The sequence below is a fragment of the Oryctolagus cuniculus genome, chromosome 21 (genome assembly GCF_051225735.1).
Source record: "Oryctolagus cuniculus isolate XC-2025 breed Fujian yellow rabbit chromosome 21, ASM5122573v1, whole genome shotgun sequence".
NCBI classification, from domain to species: Eukaryota; Metazoa; Chordata; class Mammalia; order Lagomorpha; family Leporidae; genus Oryctolagus; species Oryctolagus cuniculus.
The window spans coordinates 49,205,196-49,220,708 of record NC_142887.1 but is presented as its reverse complement, the minus strand read 5'-3'; the positions used below and the strand labels follow the sequence as shown (position 1 = coordinate 49,220,708).

General features: G+C 40.7%; 1 pseudogene; it reads left to right on the top strand.

Annotated features, from left to right (window-relative positions):
- The first annotated feature begins 5,587 nt into the window (after positions 1–5,587).
- LOC100348881 (ubiquitin-conjugating enzyme E2 D3 pseudogene) lies at positions 5,588–13,231 on the top strand (annotated as a pseudogene).
- Positions 13,232–15,513: the final 2,282 nt, after the last annotated feature.

Genomic DNA, 15,513 nt, shown 5'->3' with positions numbered 1-15,513 from the left:
AAATTTCAAAAATACTTATGGAATAAATGAAGACATTGATATTTAATAAGGCTAATCCATTAATATTGGGAATTCCTTCAGAGATGTGCAATACAAGAGTTAATCTGACACTACTGATTCAGTGAGCTGTAAATGTGATGAACTCACAAATTTGAATCCCTTTTCATTTGGAAATGACTCTGGAGTTCATCAATGATCAACTAAATATAGGAAGTCATTGGTTTATAGCAAAGATCTATTTTAATTTGTTTATTCAGAAATAGAGCATAAAGTGGAAGTGGAACTTGCCACATTTTCTGGTGATGTTTGTTTATCTTCTTTTTATTGATTTTTAAAATTTATTTTAAGGAATACAAGTTTCATCAATACAACTTTAGGGATGTTTCATTATTTAAAATGCTTAAAAATTCTCTGCTGGATCCAGCATTGTAAACTAGTGGGTAGAACGGCCATCTGTGATGCTGGTATTCTGTATGGGATCTGGTTCCAGTACTGGCTATTCTACTTCCTATCAAGGCCCCTGCTAATGCACCTGGGAAAACAGCAGATGTTCCAAGTACTTGGGCCCCTGCATGCATGTGGGACACCTGGATCCTGGCTTTGGACAGGCCCAGATGCAGCCATTATGACCATTTGGAGTGTGAACCCTGGCTGGTAGATATCTCTCCCTCTCTGTACCTTTGCTTTTCAAATAAATAAACAAATCTCTTTTTAAAAATTCTCTGCTAATGTACTAAAATTTCCCTCCTTTCATATCTTTTGACTTCCAGTCCCACTTCCTAGAAGTGACCTAAGTATTCTTGAAATTTTGTTCAAGGTACTTGTGGGTAGTGGGCCACAGATTGACTCATTCCCTGCATATGGATATACAAACTGCAGCTCTGTTTACTCTGATAGGCTGTCTTTTTTCTTGTTAGTGCTCCCTCACTAGGCACTTTGACTCAATGCCTTTCCAGGGACTGCTCCATCCTTTAGCACTCCTTCTCAATACAGCCCCATGAGGAACTTAACCTGGCTCTTAGTTGTTCCTGTGGGATGGGTATGGCCATATTTTGTGCCTTTGGTCAGCCTACCGGTGTCTGCTTTTAAAGCCTGATGCCAGTATACCTGAGGCTGTGCTCCCCTGGCTGGGTCTAGCCTGGCTCAGCTGCAGTTCCCTGTGACAGGGCTGGATGATCCTTTGCCTCATCTTTCCCCACACCCCATCCTTGGAAGATGCCCTGAGAAACTGAGCACTCAAGAGACATAGGGACCTAAACACCCCCTTGCCATCCTGTGGCTAGGGAGAACTTGCCCACCAAACTGGGCTGTTTGTCTCAGCACACCTCGTATGTGCAGTGTGCCACAGGACATGAGAGACAGTGTCTTCAAGTCAGTCAGAAAAGGAGCAAGAGCCTCCTGGGAGGCAGAGTTTTCATCATACACATCCAACCCTCTGCCAACTCAACAGCTCTCTCTTCCTCCCACGGTCCCTCAACCCTGAGGTGAGGCTTTCATTTCCTTCCTGTCTGCTATGGACTTCTACTATGGCTAATCTTCCCCTGTCTCAACTTTGCTGCTAGGTCTTAATCTAAGTGCTGAGTACAAGTTCAGAGACAGAAGCAGTTTTATTGGTAAAGGAAGATAAATTGGGAAATACATTCAAAATGACTTACTGTTACAGATTTTATCTATAAAATTTACTGTATAGATTTTATGTAGCTTAACTAATCAATAGTGATGTTGTATTCCATATAATATTCTTTTATTTTTGATGCAATATTTGTTACAGTTGTTACCACAGCCATACACACATCTCTATCTTATTATTTTCTAGGACCACATAGTTTTGCATTGAAAAAATATTTTGCCAGTCTCTTAGTCATGGGCATTTAGGTCATTTCCAGTCATTTTCTTTGCAAGCAATGCTGTAGTAGGCATTACTAAGTACAATTTGAGCATTATTTTTTATTTTTGTGTGAGTATATACTTTAGCTACATCTCTAGAAGTGGGACTGCTGGAAAACTGTTATGAGAATTGAAGATTGACTATAAAAGTGTTTATCTATTTCATTTTGACATGAAGTCACAGGATGCCCTTTCAGCATTAGTTTGGATAACTATGTCAATGATGACCAGAACACAAGAATCCATTTTGAAGATAGAGAGGAGGAAATTGGAAGGAGGTGAGTCACTTACTGGGCACCAGTGCAATGTGGGCATGGGCTCAAGGGCTTGGGAATCACATAAACTGTGTGGGAATTCTATCTCTGCCATTTGCTGGCTGTATGGCCAGTTTCCTCATTCATGTGAACAGCTGTAAAGGTAAATAAAACACTTGTACAGTATTTAGTAATGAAAAATGTACATTTTTAGCACCATTATTATGTATCTAGTACTGTGCCAGATGCTTAACAAATAGTGGAACTGATGAGCACATAAGAGGAGGTATTAAACTTTATTTCTGTCTAGTTGGGAAAATACAACATGCCCATCAGAAATCTTCAAATAACATCCATCCTTCACAAACTGTAAATGTTCTATAAGTCCAGACACACTTTGTAGAATATTTATGAGAATAATTGATGTGAATAATTTCAAAAATCACTTCCAAAAAATACATGTGTATTTAGATGTTTGGTGCTTTGAAGAGCTCTCTTTAATTTCACATGGCTTTATTGAAAGCAACAATATGTTCTATGATGGGTTGAGATGTCAACCTTATGTTTTAAAAGTTTAATTGCATGTCTTACGGTTTCTCTAGAGTCAACATACTAAAATATTTTAAGTAAAGGTTACTGCTATTTACGTTAAAATAGTGTCATTGTACAGTTGAAGGAGATTTGATTCTTCTGATGGATTTCAAAAATAAATTTTAGACTTGGTTTTAGAACTTTTCTATTTCATAAACTGCCAGGGTCCTGTGAGTGCCTCTGTTTGAAGATGTTTTGGTGTCTACCGTACCTTGTTATGATATGTTTTAAAAGGATATAGTTTGAAGCACTAACAAGAATAGACATCAATTAGGAAAAAGCCCCTATCAGAGCAACACAAATTCTGCTAAGCTTGAGCAAAAATAAATATCAAATTGATGGTAAATCTTGGGTTTAAGAATGGTGAAATCACTGATCATTTGTTAAAAAAAAAAGTGTATGGGGACAATACCTCAAAGGAATCAGCAATTTACAAAAGAATTAATTGTTTTAAGAAGGAAAAAGACAATGTTGAATGTGAACCCTACAATGTCAGATCATCTATATCAATTTGTGGAAAAACCTCACCTTGATTATGACTTAATCAAAGGGTACTGATGATCAACATTAGAAAAAATGGCCAGCCAGGGCCAAGGCTCACTTGGCTAATCCTCCATCTGTGGTGCCAGCACCCCAGGTTCTAGTCCCGATTGGTGCACCGGGTACTAGTCCTGGTTGCTCCTCTTCCAGTCCAGCTCTCAGCTATGGCCCAGGAGGGCAACAAAGGATGGCCCAAGTGCTTGGGTCCCTGCACCCACATGGGAGACCAGGAGGAAGTACCTGGTTTCTGGCTTCAGATCGGCACAGCGCCAGCCGTAGTGGCCATTAGGGGAGTGAACCGATGGAAGGAAGACCTCTCTCACTGTCTATAACTCCCTCTCTGTTTCTCTCTCTCTCACTGTCTAACTCTGCCTGGCAAAAAATAAAAAAAATAAAAAAAGAAACAATGGCCAACACTGCAGATATCTGATTCATGTTTCACAATTCTGGCTCAAAAGCTCAAATAGAAGATTCCTCAGAAACCTGAATATAGCCTTACCACATGACCCAGCCATCCCACTCCTTGGAATTTACCCAAAGGAAATTTAATTGGCAAATAAAAGAGCTGTCTGCACCTCAATGTTTATTGCAGCTCAATACACAATAGACATGGAATCAATCTAAATGCTCATCAACAGAAGACTGGATAAAGAAATTACAGGATATGTACTCTATAGAATACTATACAACAGTAAAAAAAATGAAATCTGGTCATTTGCAACAAAATGGAGGAATCTGGAAAACATCATGCTGAGTGAAATAAACCAGTCCCAAAGGGACAAATATCATATGTTCTCCCTGATCAGTGACAACTGAGCACCTAAAAGGAAACCTGTTGAAGTGAAATGGACACTATGAGAAACAATGACTTGATCAGTCCTTGTCCTGTCAAGAAACAACTTACTATTTTATTCCTTTTAGTATTTTTTGTTCTACTTAATATCATTGGTTGAACTCCTTAATTAATACACAATTATTCTTAGGTATTTAAATTTAACTGAAAAGTGATCCCTGTTAAATATAAGAGTGGGAATAAGAGAGGGAGGAGATGTACAGTTCAGCACATGCTCACTCGGACTTGTCCCTAATGGTAGAGCTAGAAATGTGCCAGGGGATTCCAAATCAATCTCATCAAGGTGGCATGTACCAATGCCATCTTACTTGTCAAAGTGATCAGTTTAAGTTCATAATTGATCATAAAGATAGGATTAAGTGTCAAAGGGATCACATAAACAAGACTAATGTCTACTAATAATAGCTGATAAAATTAAACAGGAGAAAATGATCCAACATGGGAAGTGAGATACATAGCAGACTCATAGAATGGCAAATGCCCTAAACAACACTCTGGACTCTGAATCAGCCCTTAAGGCATTCAGATCCGGCTAAAAAGCCCATTAGAATTTCTCAGGCCAAGACACTGGAAAGCCAAGACACTGTGGAAAAAATGACCTAAATGAAAGATCTCTGTGAGTGAGATTCCTGTGGAAAGAACAGGCCATCAAAGAAAGAGATGCCTTTCTCTGAAGGGAGGGAAGGAACTTCCACTTTGATTATGGCCTTGTCTACATAAAGTTGGAGTTTGTGAACTCAAGAGGCTTCCATAGCCTTGGCAGCTCATGACAAGAGCCTCAAGTAATTACTGATGTCATAAATAAGAGTGTCAATTGTTAAATCAACAACAGGAGTCACTGTACACTTACCTTGTAGGATCTCTGTCCTTAATGTGTTGTACTATGTGAATTAATGGTAAAACTAGTACTTAAACAGTACTTTATACTTTGTGTATCTATGTGGATGCAAACTGTTGCAATCTTTACCTAGTATATACTAAGTTGATCTTCGGTATATACAGATAATTGAAAATGAATCTTGATTAAGGATGGGATGGGAGAGGGAGTGGGAGATAGGATGGTTGTGGGTGGGAGGGAGGTTATGGGGGAAAAGCCGCTATAATTCAAAGGATGTACTTTGGAAATTTATATTTATTAAAAGTTGAAAAAAAACAAAAAGACAAAAGTTTTACTTTTGAAATTTATATTTATTCGATAAAAGTTTAAAAAAAAGCTCAAATGGAGCAAACACTCTTTGATGAGTTCTAAACTTGATGCACCTAGATCAACTTCAGACAACAGTAGAATTTTCTATGGAAATTTTCAGTAGTCCCTGAAGTATTTCTTGGAAGAATTTTTAAGAGGAGATGAAATATAGACTTAGCAAAATGATCCGGAAGACAAAACCCAATGAAAAAATGGCTAACCAGAGTGGGAAATGGTTTAGACAAAACAGATTTATCAAGAGTAAATGTCATGAAAATGGTTTTTCAGATGCTCAAGGAGTTTTGCTTGTTGTATTTCTGGAGAATGATCATTGAGCATGCTTACATCACTTACTTGGAAAGAGCTTCAAGAAAGTCGGCCAAAGCTTTAGCAGGAAAACATGTAGGCAATCTTCACTAGGCAGTCCTTCATCATGACAATGTTTCTTCATTTCTTTCATCAAACAAGAACAATTTTGTAACTATTTCTACAGGAAGTAGTTATGCATCTATATTACACACCTCATTTGGCCTATTCTGACTTATTTTTGTTCTATAATCTTTTTTGTAAAAGATTCACTTTATTTATTTGAATGATTTACAGAGAAAGGCAGACACATACACACACAGAGAGAGAGAAGGAGAGGGAGAGAGAGAGAGACAGAGAGAGAGAGTGAGGTCTTTCATCCATTGGGTCACTCCCCAAATAATTGCAATGACCGGGGATGAGTAGGCCAAAGCCAGGAACCAGGAGCTTCTTCTGTGTCTCCAAAATGGGGTCAGGGTCTTAAGCACTCTGATACTTTCTCAGGCACATTAGCAGGGAGCTGGATCAGAAGCAGAGCAAGGAGCTAGGACTTGAAATGGCACCCATATGGGATACTGGCACTGCAGGCCAGGGCTTTAACCCACTGCACCACAGCACCAGCCCCTGTACTAGAATCTTAAAAATCTTTAAAGAACATTCAGTTTTCTTTAGTTAATAATGTAAAACCCTGCATTGACATGGTCAAATTACTAGGAGACACAATTGTTTGCAAATGAACTAAATGCCAAGTATCATTGTTTTAAAAATGTGTGGAACTTCATGGAGCTTATGTAAACAAATAACATTTATATTTGTATGTGATTTTTGAAGTTGCCTCATATGTTTTCTTACTTTTTTTATCATAAGGTATCTTATCTATTACATCTTGGCCACCTTCCTTGATACTTTCTTATTTTTTTGAATTTATTTGACAGGTAGAGTTATAGAAAGAGAGAGAGAGAGAGAGAGAGGTCTTCCTTCCATTGGTTCACTCCCCAAATGGCCACCATGGCTGGCGCCGTGCCAATCTGTAGCCAGGAGCCAGGTGCTTCTTCCTGTTCTCCCGTTCTCCCATGCAGTTGCAGGGGCCCTAGCACATGGGCCATCCTCCATTGCCCTCCTGGGCCACAACAGAGAGCTGGACAGGAAGAGGAGCAACCAGGACTAGAACTCAGCACCCATATGGGATGCTGGCACTGCAGGTGGAGGATTAACCAAGTGAGCTATGGCACCAACCCCCCTTGATACTTTCAAATGTGACTGCATCATATAGGAAATAGCAAGGACCTTATGACTTTAAGAATGAGAAGTGACCGGTGCCATGGCTCACTAGCCTAATCCTCCACCTGTGGTGCTGGCACTCCAGGTTCTAGTCCCAGTTGGGGCACCAGTTCTGTCCAAGTTGCTCCTCTTCTGGTCCAGCTCTCTGCTGTGGCCTGGGAAGGCAGTGGAGGATGGCCCAAGAGCTTGGGCCCTGCACCTGCATGGGAGACCAGGAGGAAGCACCTGGCTCCTGGCTTCGGATCAGCACAGTGCACCAACCATAGTGGCCATTTGGGAGTGAACCAACGGAAGGAAGACCTTTCTCTCTGTCTCTCTGTCTCTCTCTCTGTCTAACTCTGCCTGTCAAAAAAAAAAAAAGAATGAGAAGTGCTTAATAAATTAACCATCTTTTCTCCTTTGCAGAACTTCTGGGGAACTCCCTCTGATCATGAATGTCGCTCCCCGTTTTCGTGGAGGAGCGACACTGAACCCTGCCTAGGCTTCATATCCGAGTCACGGCACCATTATGTCGCTCCCCCTCTTCATGGAGGAGCAACACAGGACCCTGCGCTGTTCTTTCATCTGCTCGGCCCTCCCCGGGTTTGCTGCTGGTTCTTCCCGGGTTGGCTACTATCCCTTCCACCTCCGTGGAAGGGCAGTTCCCCCTAGCCACATTCCCCACTTCCGCAGGGGAGCGGCACACCGCCGGCCGGCTTTCTGGGGGACTGCACAGATGTTCCTTCAGCTAGATGTTCCCCTTAGATGTTCCCCGGTGCATGCCGTCTCTCTCCTCCTTTATAGTCCTCCTCCGCCAATCCTAACTCGGCTGCCCACACGCCGAGCACGCTGCTCTCCTCCAATCAGGAGCAAGTCCTACAGTTTATTAGTTGAACTGGAGGCAGCTGTGCGGAAGCTGTTTACTTCTCTCCCAGCACCATATTGTGGGAGAGCAGATGCATAGAACAAGTCTTAATTCCAGTAACTCAGTCCAGTCCGGATTGCCCCCAACAATGAATGCCAGAGAGATAGATTTAGACTAGAAGTTATAGGCTGTTTCATGGTTTTCACAGAGGGTTGACTCTAAATAACTTAGAAAAATAAAATGATAATCTACAGTTATTTGTAGTCCATTGAATTCCTTTATTCACCCACGATAATTTTAGCATCAAAGTGTTCCCCGAGATCTTTGGGCTGATCATTTCACAGATTTCATACTACTATAAATCATAACAGTAAATTGCTTCACACTATAACCTATAATTAGTAAAGTCTAAAATTGGTAAATTTTAAAGAAGATTTGTTTTGTTTGAAAGGCAGAGATGATGGCCAGGGCTGGTCACACTGAAGCCAGGAGACAGGAGCTTCTTCTGGGTCTCCCACATGGGTCCAAGCACTTGGGTCATCTTCCATTGCTTCCCTGGGAGCATTAGCAAGGAGCTGGGTCAGAAATGGCACAGTCAAGACTTCAACCAGCACCTATATGGGATGCTAGTGTCACTGGCAGTGACTTTACCTGATAAAGCACAATGCCATCCCCTAATCAGTAGATATTGAATTCCATGGTATAGGGCATTTAATATGTTCATGTTGAATAGGCCAAGAAAGCTATTGGCCTGAGATAAAGGTGAGTGGGAAGGTTTTGAGATCTTTCTAGGGATAGCTGGGAGCATCCACAAGAACCAGAAAGCTTTAACTGGGGACTAGTCAAGATATGGCATGCAGTGACTGAACATCTAATGCTTAGTAAATATAAGACATCCTTACTGTGGAGATGCTATACATATTTGTGGTTTAATAATTGGAAAGAAGCAATCTGCCAAGTTCTCTTTTTCTCTGATTAATGTACACACTGGATTCTGTCTACTTATTAATTAGAATAATCCAATGGTCTGTCACACCATTGAAAAAGGAAGCATTCAGGGCTGGAATTGTGGTATAATGGATTAGGCTGCCACCTGAAATACCAGCATCCCAAATGGATACCTGTGTGGGTCCCAGCTGCTCCATTTCTGATCCAACTCCTTGTTAATATGCCTGGGAAGCAGCAGGAGATGGCCTAAGTCCTTAGGCCTCTACACTCACGTGGGAAATCAAGAAGTTCCTTGCACCTAGCCCAGCCCTAGCCATTAAAGCTATTCAGGGAGTGAGCCAATGGATGGAAGATCTCTGTCTCTTCCTCTCCTGTGTAACTCTGACTTTCCAATAAATAAATAAATAAATAAATAAATAAATCTTTAAAAAGAAGATCATCTACATATTGTAGCAATTGAGTCTCTGTGGAAGGTTGGAACTCCCCTAGAACTTTCCTAACACCTGGCCAAATAGATTTGAGGCTTCAGTAAAGCTTCATGGTAAATATTGGAATCTGGAATCCCTCCTTCTGTTACTCCTGGTTCTATAACATCCATTTACAGTTTTAGGAATTCCCTTCTGTATTTCACTCCTAGTTATTTGTTGAAATTTGGGATTTCCCCATCTTTTGCAAGGAGTATTCTGATCTAATCTCTCTTTTTAACTGTCTCTTCTACAGTGCAAATCATGAATTTTGCCTTTTATTTTTACTCTTTTGAAAAATTTCTGTGCTTCTCTTTATCTTTTGCATTTCTTTGGCCTATCAAGCCAGCTCTTAATTACAAAATTAAGAATAGTAGAGCTTGGTATATTTAATCTTCATCTGAGCCAAACTTGGACCAAAAGACTGAGAGTTCATAATTGGATCTTTAAGTCAAATAAAACATCAACACTTAATCGTTGTTTTGCTTTTCTTTGTTCCTGGTCTGAGAGGTGTTTCCCCAGGACTCCAAAATTCTCCCCAGTAGACTATCCAGGGAAATGTCAGAGGGAGCCTCCTCAGTTCTCCTTTCCCTAGACCTGGAATTTTTATTTCCCAGTTTGATCTCTGTGTCTGAGTTTTCCTGTGTGCCCAATGTCCCATAATGGAGATTCCTTGGACATGTATATTCAGTCTCCCATAAGGGAGCTTTCTTGCACACCACCCCAAATTTTTCTTGAGCTCAAACCTCTGTAGTGGAGGTTTCCTTCACATCTTGGGATCCAACTGGCCCATGTCCAGCTGTTTTCCTTGAAGGAGAATGAAACTGTAGAACGGGACTCCACACTTGCCTCATACTTGGGATATGTGTCAGTGACATATGCTTGACCTCCAAAAATGCCCAACTATCAATGCAATACTTATACTTTAATTTTTCCTACTCAGCTCACATGTGAGGTTGTTTGGTTGCTGCAGTACCTGCTTTTTGTTTTCTGTGGCACCTCTGCTGTCCTCCAAATAACAAGTCTCAGGCTTCTGGAGTGAGATGGGGCACCCAGATAGAGTAGGCCACATGCAATTGGATGGGATGTGTCTCCCCTTCTATTAGAGCCCCCACTCCATGCAGGCACAGAGATCCCAGATGAGCCCTCAAGTTGTGAGAAACAGCCTCACCTTTCCACTCAAGACACAGGAAGTGCATTGAGAGGGGAGACTATGAATGGTCTTGCAAGATGGGGTGCCTGGTGGGACAGCACACTCAGCGTGTTTTACAGCAAGCTATTTGTTTCCTAGCATGCAGGTTCTTACTCCGGTTCCTCCTTGGCTGAGTAACTACAGGATTACAATCTTCCCAGCATTTGCTTCAGCTGTTTTGGCTACTAACCTCCTGTTTGCCTAAGAACTTTCAGGTGCATATCTTAGTTTGAAAATGCACCAAATATTTACTTGTCACACACTGAACCAAGTGTGCAATTATTTGTTATTTCTTACCCTTTGTTGGTTGACATTTCTTTTCAGAAAACTGAATTGTGTCTTTCTCACTAAACCTCAAACTCCATGACAGAAGGCATCCTGACTTTGATGCCTTCTATTTCTATCAGACCTACAATTGTGATATAACATAGATGCTCAGCAGACACTTACATATATCACCTCCCCAGTCCTCTCGGAAGGCTAGAAAGCATTTACCATTCTCACCCCACTTTGTAAATAAGGAAGCTGAGGTACATCATTCAAGTAATTTGCTAGTCATTAGTGGGTCAGAATTGGAGCCTAATTACTTGAATGATTGGATTCTTCTGCCACATACAAATGTTTGGTCAAGGAAATGATGCTCCACAGGACCAGGATCAGAGCAGCTTTGGTTATATGACACATGAGTCAGCCAAACAGACATGTTCAAGGCTTCAGTGAGCCAGAATGTCTCATAATTGTGTGTCTAAACTAGGGGAAATGAGGAGAGGTGAGAAGGCAGACAGGGGAGGCTGTGCTAAGTGGAAGGAGGTTGTCTGGTCAGAGGCAATTTAAGAACAAATGGGGCTTTATTGAGGCTGTCCAGTGGGGCTTGGGGGTCTGCAAGTCCCTCAGATGTAGGTAGAATTCCTTCACAAGTGGACTGCCATCTGTCACTGGAAAGCTTGTTTCCAGACCAGCTGGCATCTCCCCCACTAATAGCTTCTCATGATGCATGTGTGACCTTGCAGCTTTAAATCACACTTTCAGTGTGGTTGCAATCTTTCACCCCGAGCTAGCAGAAGAGGGGTGTGAGCTTCTAAGGAGAACACAGCCTGTCTCCAGGAGACCCACACAATCTCTGTGAGCCCCAAGCTAATCAACCTTCATATGTGAAACCCCTGACCAATGGACACTTCCCAGAATGATCCAATTGGAAAAAAAAGTAATGCCTTAAAACCCTGGGCACTTCCTGAAAGCCAGTGTCCTGCTCAGGCACTCTGCCTCGTCTTCTCTTGGATCAGATGCTTTTGTCAAATAAATGTTTCTGCCTTGTAGTAAATTGTTGCCTAGCTTTTTATTTCGATACTAACCTGTGGAAAACAATTCTCAAAATTCGCTCCTGCAACCACCCTCCCCTCTGTGACTGTTAACACTTATCTGATTCTTTTTCTCTGGATGAGCAATTAAGATCTAGGTGGGATCTCTCCGCAGCAGTAGACGGCCTATGGCCTAGGTGCATGGAGGACTTCTAAGGGCTCCGAAGCCACATATGCAGCTGTGAACTTGCAAATTGTAGTAGTGGGGCCTCTGGTGCCATTGAGAGGAGCTAGAGAGGGTAACAGATTCCAAGAGGTTCATTTCAGCTGTACCATGCTCTCTTTTAAAATTTTTTTAAACCAGATATTTTAAAAGATATATGTGTATATATTTGAAAGGTAAAATTGCAGAGAGAGAGAGAGAGTTTTTCCATCTGCTGGTTCACTTCTCAAGTGACTGCAATCACTGAACATGGACCAGGAAAAAGCCAGGAGCATGGAATTCCATCTGTATCTCCCCTATAAGTCACAAGGGTCTGAGCACTTGGGCCATCCTTTGGTGCTTTTCCATGTGCATTAGTAGGGGACCAGGTTGGAAGTGGAGCATCTGGGATTTGAACTGGTGCTCATATGAAGTGTCAGCATCACAGGCAAAGGCTTAACCTGCTACACTACAATGCTAATCTCTAAACTGGATCTTTAAAAGATTTCATTTTAGACAAGGTCTTAACAAATTATTCACAGCTATGACTTTTAAATTAAAAACCAATTAGTATGAAAGTATAAAAAATGAAAAGTAAAAGCAGCCTTGTTTCTATGTCTCCATCTCTGTATGGATTCATCTTTTTCTCACCTAAATGGAAACAGACTTATATATCCTGAATATTTTTTTAAAAAAAATGCATTGGGGGGTGGCTCAGATTTGCTAAGCCCTGCATGTGGGCAACAACGTGTCCCCTGCTATCCTTAGCTTTGTCCCATGCTTGTGACAGCCTCGTTAGTGGACTGATACACAGCAGTGAAGAGACGCCTGTGTTTGGCAGAGCCAATGTGAGACCAAGAGACAATCCTTCCCTGCTGCCTGGATAATCAAAAGTTTTAGCCAGACTTCTGAGCACACACTGAGAGAGAGGAACCAGACTGAAAGCACAGACTATAGCACTGAAATGGATTAATAAGGAATTCAGTGATTTGGCCCATGACCTTCTGGCACGATGTTCTGCAGGTCCAGTTTGGGATGATGTGCTTCACTAGCAAGTCACAATTATGGGACAGCTCATATCATGACAGTGTATTTTTTTTGGCAATTCATTTTCCTACAGACTACCCCCTTCAAATCACTTAATGTTGCATTTACAACAAGAATTTATTATCCAAATGTTAACAGTAATGGCAGCATTTGTCTCGATATTCTAAGATCACAGTGGTCTAATGCTTAATAATTTCTAAAGTTCTTTTATCCATTTGTTCACTGCTATGTGATCCAAATCCAGACAAACCCCTAGTGCTAGAGATTGCACAAATCTATAAAACAGAGATAAATACAACAGAATACCTTGGGAATGGACTCAGAAGTATGCCATCTGATGCTACCTTAAATTCAGAATAATCTGCATATAGCTGAAGTAAACTTTAAATTACTGTTTCTTTTTTGATTTTCTCATCTGGTGGCTTCCCTATCAGATCTCATCTTCTAAAAAATTTTTTTAACTCCCTTCATTCATTGACATGTTCATCTGAGAATACTTTGTTCTTCCAGCTTTGGACAATAGCTGCTTTTGAAACTGTAAGGTAGGGGCTGGCACTGTGGCATAGTAGGTAAAGCCATCGCCTGCAGTGCTGGCATCCCATATGGGTGCTGGTTCAACTCCCGGCCACTCCACTTTTGATCCAGCTCTCTGGTATAGCCTGGGAAAGCAGTCCAGCTATTGCAGCCAATTGGGGAGTGAACCAGTGGATGGAAGATTTCTTTCTTTGTGTCTCTCTTTATCTTTGTGTAATTCTGACTTTCAAATAAATAAATAAATCTTTAAAAAAATAAACTGCAAGGTAGTTGCAACTGAACAGATTCCCAAGATTCAGAATTTATTTTAAAAAGTGAAGAATGTGTATTATGTGGCAAATGTCTTCACTCTAACTTGGTTATGAGTCTAAAATCATTCTTCACTACTCTAACATGCTGAAGAAATCTGAGAGGGTGGAGACAGATGCTCAGTTGTCACATCAAAGGGAGCAGCATTATTATAGCAGCATCCATTCTTATTCAAGCCTTCCACTGTTAGAAATACGAGGTTAAATGATGTACTTTATGCTCATCACTGATGCAGCTGGAGAACTGATATTGAATTTATAGCATCAGCAGAACAAAAAATGTGGTGTATTTTATGCATACAAGTAAAGGAATGACCTGTTTTTGTTCTACAGGGAATAGAAATTGGAAGTCAAACACCCTTTGTATTCCAAAATAGGGTCTCCAACAATTTGTGATTTTCATTTAAATTGTTAGGAGGCTTGGAACTATTAGTTAATCTATCTTCCAATACATTGTTTAAGACAGCACTGAATGAATGATGCAAGTTGTCAATGGATGAGTATCAACTAACAAGTCTGCTAGTAATTAATTTATTTTCTTCAATAACATTACATAGACCAAAACAAAAACCACATGTCTATTTGGGGAGAGTGATTTTGGGGGTAACATGGTAGCTTGATCACATAATTTTGCTGTATGCCACAAACTTCATTAAAAATATGCAAGAATTTTTTAAACGATTAAATTTGAAAAATGGAGTCAGAGGAAGCAAAAGTGTGGAAAACTGTGGAAGCAGAAGGTGAATGTATAGTCAGTAGACCCAGAAAAGTTGGACCCTACACTGGCCAAGGAGATAACTGAAAATAACATGCTCTGCCTCAAGATGTTCAGAAGCTCAACAGTTCTTCATTGGAACTATGTGCCTTGGGGAAGGGATACAGGGGAATGGGAGATGAAGGCAACCAAGTCTCCAGCCTAACAATGCAAGGGTTTGTGCCGAGAAGTGGATTGATGAACACACACATGTTGAAGATTTCCCCAAGGAACTGCATTCATCAGTCAGGACTTCACCCTCCATGTAGAGGCTAGAAGAACACACCCTGGGGAATCTGATCTGTATAAGCACAGAGCATAAAGATATGAACACTGTACAGTGGTCTTTACTGTATAGTGAAAGCCAAGTCAGTGAGCTCCATCCTCAATTTTCACTTCCAATCTAGTATACACCCTTTAATCATGAGCAACAAGCCAGCTATGATACGATAGCTTCTAAATGAGAAAGCTAAAATCAAACAGAAAAGAAACTTGTGGGAAGCATGCAGGTGCAAAAAAATCTGACATTAATAGCCTCAGGGAAAATGTTTGCACTGTGAAAGAACAGCAGTATGCCATAAAAATCTCTGGGAACAAAAAATAGTCCTTGGGTATTAGAAATGTAGCAGAAATGAAAAATTCAAAAGAAGAATTGAATGAAAAAATTTCCCAAAAGTAGAGCAAAACAAGAGTAGAAAGTAGGAAGGAAAACAGAGGAAAATTAGAATTTGGGTCCAGGAGGTTTAACAACCCAACAATTAAATCTCAAAATGAAAAAGAGAACATGGATGACAGAGCACTTTTTAGAACCAAAGGATATGTATTTTGGGATGAAAGGGACTCAATCATAGTCCAATGAAAAGGACAAAACAAAAACTTCCAGCATAATTGTGAAGTTGCATTATATTTAGAATTTGGAAGAGTCCATAAACTCCCAGAAAATAAAACAGTTCACACAGAAAGGATCAGCAACTTCCTAATGGCAGTACTAAAAGCTAGAAGACAATGGAAAAACCTCTAAAAG